Raw genomic sequence first — 7,836 nt, forward strand, 5'->3', positions numbered from 1 at the left:
GTCTAATTAGAAAAAGCTTGTCAGTAACTTTATTGCAGAAACTGTATTTAATTTTGTTATGACAATAATAGCTTTTTCGTATGGCCCTTATTTTTTACCTAAAGAGAAGTTATAAATGTGTTGACATTATGAGATGTAGCAATACTGAATTACAGTACACTGTGTAATTGCTCATAAACCAATGCTCTTTATCACATATATAAATAAAGGACATTTGTATATATTTCTTACTCTTAAGCTATTCTTAGAACCAATATTATAACCAAACTAAACATTAAAAGAATTAATAATAGTTAGGAAATAATTAAACTAAGCATGACATTTGTTATTAATCAATCACCAGAATGTAATAAATAGAACAGGAAGTGAGTGTCTTACTTCAGTCCGATGTGGACTGTTCTGTCTCTTTTCTCCAGGGCCCAGCTTACATCTTGATGTGACGTTCTAAATTCTCCCTAGGTGTGAGTGTGTGTGTTCATGGTTGTTTGTCCTGTCTGTCTCTGTGTTGCCCTGAGACAGACTGGCGACCTGTCCAGGGTGAACCCCGCCTCTCGGCCGGAACGTTAGCTGGAGAAAGGCACCAGCATCCCTCCCGACCCCATTAGGGACAAGGGTGTTAGAAAATGGATGGTTGATGGATGGATGTGATGTGATAAGAGATTATTGATATGTTCTCTAAAACATGCTGTTGTCAAACATATTTTTGTGAATTTTTCTCAGGCAAAACTAAAACTAGGAAAATGGAGCACATCACCCCAGTTCCAAAGTCCTTGCAACGGCTTCCTGTGGCTCAGAGTACAGGCTTTAAAATATTAGGTACGTTTGTAAATAATTGAATGGATTAGACCCAAAATACATTAAAGATCTGTTGTCATAGCAACCTTCGAGAACACCCAGGTCTTCTGGTTCAGGTCTATTTTCTACCCTCAAAATCAGAATTAGAACCTGACAGGGAGAAGGAGCATTCAGTTGTTATACTTCTCTAATCTGGAACAAAGTTCCAGAAAAGTGCAGAAATGCTGAAAAGAACTGAAAATTCATTTGTTTAAAGTTGCCTTTGATTAATAACATGTAGAACATCATTAACGTTAGTCTGTTTTGAAACCTGTCATTGTTTTTCCTCACTTTGCAACTGCAATGTGATGTTTTAGATTATTTTTGTCTTTTGCTTATTTCTTCCCCTTCTTATCATGTGAAGCACTTTAAATTGCCTTGTTGCTGAAAATGTCATATTTAAATGAAAGTGTCTTGCCTTACCTTATCCTGCCATTGATGAGGCTTGGTGCAGAGCAGGTGTGCTGGAGCTCCCTGCTCAGCTCCATCCTCCAGGGAAATCCTGCAGCTCTAGCACAGACAGAAACACCACATAAACACAAACACCACCAAAAAAAAACACAGTTACATTGCAGCAAATTTAAGAATAAAAGAAAACAATTTACATTAAAGATGGACAATTTTTCCCACTAAAAAAGTGCCAGCTAAAGTGGCAACAGCACTTTAGCTGGACATGCTGTTGCCATGCTCCTGTTATATTGGAAAGAAGGGCCCATTTTTGCTCACTTTTCCAAAAGACTCACAGCTCAGCTCAGGCCTCCAGGGAAAACCGTTAATTACAGCATCTTTACACAGGCTGTACACTAAGATATATTAGACATTAAAGTAGGACAGACATTTACAAAGATTTGGTATCTGCATATGCTCACAGCATTGCATTTGCTTTGATCGTGCAAGAAAAATAGTGCTTTCATAATGGAATGGAACATTATCTCAAATTACTGTGTGTTCATTTAGGCATTAATTATTCTCATTAATTTGAAAAATCCAACATTGTAAAAATATTCTTTTTTTTTGCTTAGTTACAAGAGTCATATGCTTTCAGGCTATCATTAAAGCTATTACCAGAGTTTCCACGGATGCCCTCCAGCAGAGATGATGATATCAGAGCCGTCAGAAGCTGACAAAGGAAGGACAGCAATGTCTGCGTCTGGAAAGAGTGTCATAGGGAAGAGGTGAGGAGATGAAAGAGGAATGAGGATCTGAGCAAAGGTACCTTCAGTCAGCCTTAGGCTATTCCTTCTCTGTTCTTGGGCCCTGCTTCTATTATGGACACCTGGACTAGTTGTGTTATCTAATGTCTCTCATTAAATTAAGTCCTGATTAAAGCAGTTTTCAGTATTTTAATTTTGTTGGAAAGTATGAAATAAGATTTTCTTCAAAGTAGACTATTTAAGAAAATGGAATGGCTACCTGGCATTGCCATCTACTGCTTTGATACTAGTTATAAAACAGTGCAGTAAAGTCCTGTTTAGTCCAGGTTTAATGGAATTATGGTCCAGTTTTCTAATTGGTAAAAGTTTTATTTCTAAAGAAATCAAGTCACTGACTTTGCACATGGTGAAAGTTAACAGCGGCTTCCATCATGTTGCACTCTCTCATAATGTGCATACATGTAGTGACAGTAGGAAAGAGAACTTTTTAATTGGAAGAAACCTCTGTGAGAACGAAGCTAGGTTTGAGGGATATTCTGCTGCAATCAGATGGGGATTTTACATGTCAGAGCAGACACACAACATCCACAGAAGCACTGATCCCACAGTACTTTCAGTGATAAAGAAAAAAATTAAATAGTTAATGGTAGCAGCAGCTCTTTCACTGACTTCCTCTGGGATAGAAACACAGCTAAACAGAAATGCTTTGAGCCAGTCAAGCCATCAAAAAGAGTATATAACAGAATTTTCACCTTCATTTGCAATGTTTAAGAGAGAAAGAGATTCAAACACAGAAAGATATAGTCATGTATGTCTTCTAGAACAATAGGCAATAGGTTAGCCAATGGCTCCCTCCAGGAAGGTGTCACAGCTGAATTGAACACCAGACCAGGTGTAGCTTTTATGAAGAGACAGCTAAGAAGGCAAATGTGACTTGCAACACAGGGAATGTGTGAATGAATGTGATGTAGATTCAAGGAGAGTGAGATTCTCCCTGTAAAGTGCTAATCTTCTTTGTCATGCTCTGTGGGAGAGGTGTTATTGCAATAGGTGTTTGACAGAACTAGCTGAGAGAGACAAATAATTAACATGGATTTATTAGGGAGGACCTCTCTCAACATAATTTTACAGTTTTGTTCCCAGGATATGACACACTACAGATCAGTAGCAACTGTGGAAAGGTGGCTGTAGGACTTTCACTGCTCCTCTGGACGACTGCATGTCAACCTCAGATTAGTTGTTTACTTAACGGTTTCCTCCAGACCCCCAGCAGACAACAGCAGACTCTACAAGTGAATATTGTTTTACTGTTTCAGGTCATCTGTGACAATGAGCATACCTTTCCTTCAGCTAAGAAAGCACTTATTAACATATCTTTTGGAAAGCTAAAACCCCCATCCTGGATTTTAGTTTATTTTTCTAGGATCTTTGACAAACTATATCCTTTCATAGCATATTGCAAATATCTGTAAGCAGCTTTTTCTTTGAAAACATGATAGCTGATCCCTGGCTGCAGGTCTTGGATAATACACTGGTAGAAAGTCATCCTTTTCTGACTTCTATTAAGTAAGGATTACTGTATTTCCTGAAGAGAGTTAAATAAAAATTGAAAAGCAGTGCATTCCTTGGAAGATGAATTAATGCTGAACAAGTGTTAGGGGAGTGTAGTAAGACATCATTCTGTAGTAAATCTAGAAAAAAATTAAACCACGTATCTAAAAAATGTAGTCATTGTATAGAACTGCACGGTTTTCAACTGATTTGCTCATGTAAGTAGACTCATGCCAAATGTTAAAATGTTAATGCTTATTCTTATAACAAAAGTGACAAAAGCACCTGCCTTTTTTGCATGAGAAATGTGTCACCTAAGACCTGTTTTAATCCTTGGAAAGAGGGTGAACGCTAAATCAGATTGGAAGGATAAAGCCAGTGAAAATATGTATCTTGCCACAGATTCTTAACAGCAAAGGTCTTAGATCAGCAGAAGGACTGAAGCTTCAAAACTGAACTTTGGGTAAATAAATGCAGTGATTGAGAAGGCATTCAGGCACCCATGAATGGTCCCATAGGAGATTCAACTATTTCTTAAACATGCATGAATGAGTCAAAGTGACCCTCCAGGTATGTTTTTGATGAGGGATTGACATTATAACATAATACAAAGCTAACAAAAGTCAGTTTTTCATAATACCCTCCTTTTGAGTCACAGTCAAAAAGTATTTTTTTGTATGTGAGCTATCCATCTTCCCAGTAATTCTGACCATGTTCCCTGTACCTGCTGAAGACAAGTATTTCCAAAGTAAGATGCTGCCACCACTGCATTTGTGAGGATGGTGTGTTCAGATTAGACTACAGTGTTTTGCCACCAATGTTTCTTTGCATATAAGTCATAAGTTTACATAACTGTCAAACCCCTTACATCTTTGCAGGACATGTGTAGTCACAGTGAAGTTAAATAAGAAAACAAGTAGGCTCCATTTACATATATTGGAGCCCAGTTCTTTGTATTAGAGTGAAGGGGGTGAATACGAACACTTGTCACACTTTTCAGATTCCTTTGGTTTTAAATAGTATGCACTTTTTCCTTAAACTTCACAATTATTTCCAGTTTTGTGTTGGACCATTACATAAAATCCCAATAAAATATACCAAATTGTGGATGTAACTAATTAAAACATATTTCTTTGGTTTTTAATTTACTGTAGGATATACTAGCACATGGTAAACAAGTATAGTAAGTTCATTTCTATATTCTCAAAATATCAAATGCATTTTTATTTTGCTTTCACACTAGGTTGTGGAGACCCCTTCAATTGCTGCTGCTTTCTCACAAATGTCAATAACTTTGCTTTGATGGATTACTTCTCTTAGTAAACAATAAAGGATCTCCTGGGGAAGAAATGGAGTGAGAGACTCAATACAGAAGGAGGCGCTCATATGTCTTATTCTTATATTTACCTCTTGTCACCATCTCTCTTTTAGTAAGACAACACCAGTCTCACATTTGTAATGAAATTAAGCATGGGAGGTCAGAGCAGTGGATGGTGAATAAGTAGAATTGCAAACTGTTATGCTGTAACTTAACATGTGTACTGTAATAACAGAAAATTGGAGATTTGAAGCAGGAGAAATAGGTAGAACAAAACCTTACAAATATTTGAGCAATGAGGAATGTATAGTTTATGATGTACCAGGATAAGTGAGATACTTATTCAAGGTCAGAAATATGGGAACATATTTATGTGATAGTCCTCATGCATAATTTAAGGAACTTCAGTCATAAAAATTAAGGATTTTGTTTAGCAGAAGGAAATAATATGTTATCTTGTCTCTAATGACTGAACTTTAAAAAAAATAAGATTTTTGAATTTATTATCAACCATTATCAACAAAATTGCACAATGTGTGATGGCAAATAATTTTCTTTGATAATTTCTCTCAACCAACTCACGCGGCATTGATCGCTAGTGAGTGTGCTGCACAAACAACGCCACAGGGTAGGTTGTTTTGTTTTTCTTGTGACTGGATGATCTGAGAATTCAGTGACATTCTAATAATTAGATCTGTTGCCGAATAAACTGTGCTGCACTGATCATTTTGGGCAACCATGTGTTCACAGTGTGTGGCATATGATCATTACTCTCCACAGGTGGTCTGCATTTTGTTGCAACCTTCCATTTAGACAGTTAAAAATACAATACCAGTGAGAATGGAGAGCAAAACCCTAAAAAGCATAAAAAATATTGTTGGAAAAACATATGATTAACTTGAGGGCATTGGTGAGTAATCCAAAACTCTGTGTTGGTTAATATTTAATCTCTTTCTACCTCTGTTTCATACCAGAGATGTTAGTACGGTAATATATATTTGCAAGGTAAAAACAAACATCACAGTGATGTGTTGGACAACAGTGAAGCAGGAATAAGTACCAGTATCTCTGTCCTTTATTTATAGAGAAAAAAAATTCTTGAGACTCATTGTCTCATTTATAAGAGTGACCCGTTACATACAGTACATCACCAAAAAAAGAAACACTACCTCTGATCAAGTCCAAACTTGGATTTTTGTATACTATCAAGCCAAGCTTAACTGTGTTCCAGCTTCATATTGTAAAGCTGTGAGAATATATTAAATTATATTAATTGAGCTGGCTAACCGCTATTAGTAATACAAGCTATACTTTATGTTATACAGTAATACAAGTATGAGTGTATAATAGACTTTCAGGCACTAAGGCAACATGTTCACAAATGGAGGTTTTGTGGTTACTGTGCATTAGATTCAGTTAATGACATTCAGATCAAGCAAATAAATAGTTTTGGGGCATTGTTTCTGTTTTACTATGGCTATCACTACAACAACTTTCCATCCTGAAATTTTGTCTTCAAAACCTCTGTCAATTTGTGACGGAGGAGCCGTCACGCGCTAAGACTTAATTATAGAGTCCGTATCGGCATGCGCGCACACCCGCACACACGTGCACACAATCACGTACACAATCACTAACTTACTTTTTGTTGCAGTTTAACCTGATGCGGTTCGTCGTGGGTGCACACGCGGTGTTCCTGCTTCAGTTAAACATTCATTCTAACCTGTTTTCAGCATTAAACGTTTTCCCGGTTCTGATTTCAAGTAGGGTGTTTCCGGATGGTGGCGTGCAGGGAGGGAGTCACATGAGGTGGTGATGTCATCAGAGCGCACTGGGTGTTGTTTATTAAATTGAGTATTGTATTTTGTTTACAAGTTTATTTTATTTATTTATTTTTTCTTTTATTATTATTATTATTATTAGTATTATTATTATTATTATTATTAGTAGTAGTAGTAGTATTTTGTATACTTTAAGAGTTGATTTGAGTTAGAAGTAATTGCTTAGTATTTTTGCTTGTTTGGATTGTCTGTGGGCGGAGCCTGTGGCTTTAAAAGCAGGGCTCTACTCCAAGGGAGGCAGTTAAAGCATTGTTTATTTATCTTAAGAATACAAAATTAAAAAATAGAATTTAATAGATGTGAAGTAATGCTTCTACACACTCATGTACAGTAGGTGGCGGTATGCACCTTAAAGTTGCTTGTGATCCGCCATAATAGAAAAGAAGAAGAAGGGAGGCAGTCTGTGGTTAGACTCCTGAAGAAGTCATGCTGGAGGTGATGGACTGTAGCAGTGAAGGTACTAATGATTATTTGATTTCTAACCTGCTCTGGATATCCTTCGTGTGTGGTCTGCACCTGCCATCTTTGTGCAAGCTTAATAAATTCCTCTAAAACAATCTCCGACTTGGACCAGTCATTATGTTTGACTAAATCATAATAGAACCCCGTCACACAATTCCATCAAAAATTACAACTTTTACTTATTTAATAGATACTTACCATCCTTATATTGTAGGTAGTTGTATGCTTGAAATGTCTTTGATCATAGCAATATTTCTCTAAATGTGCAGGTCATTTGCTGACACATGCTGTTGTTAGACAACTGTTTCAGACACTATTTATTTAATCACCCAAGGCTGACTGAATGACAACATTTAGGAATGACATCTCAAAAGGCATGGTGGTTTGCAGTGGATACACTTTTGTCCACCTTTGCTCTTGTGAAACAGCGGGGAAACACTCTTATCATTTCACCTTTGTCCCTTTAAACCACATAGGAAGAGCAGAAGTGGAAACTGGTAGCAAAAAGGAAGCCTGCAGATGATTTAAATGGTTAGAAAGAGCATTTTCTGGTGCTGCATGACCCTGCTACTCCCAGGCGACTATCTAAGGGACATGCTGCTTTGCACTGATGGGCAGTCTGCAGCAATACTGGTGAAACCCTGTGCGGTGAAGAAGAGGACTGCTATTTTCCATG

General features: G+C 37.1%; 1 long non-coding RNA gene across 1 annotated transcript; it reads right to left on the reverse strand.

Moving 5' to 3' along the window:
* Positions 1–1,256: 1,256 nt before the first annotated feature.
* Positions 1,257–6,747, reverse strand: LOC116713760 (uncharacterized). Its single transcript, XR_004337915.1, has 3 exons — positions 6,500–6,747; positions 1,900–1,984; positions 1,257–1,344 (listed from the first exon to the last, which is right to left on the reverse strand). It is a non-coding gene; the product is annotated as an uncharacterized LOC116713760 (long non-coding RNA).
* Between the last annotated feature and the right edge of the window lie 1,089 nt (positions 6,748–7,836).

Source organism: Xiphophorus hellerii, chromosome 22, assembly GCF_003331165.1.
Source record: "Xiphophorus hellerii strain 12219 chromosome 22, Xiphophorus_hellerii-4.1, whole genome shotgun sequence".
Lineage (NCBI taxonomy): Eukaryota > Metazoa > Chordata > Actinopteri > Cyprinodontiformes > Poeciliidae > Xiphophorus > Xiphophorus hellerii.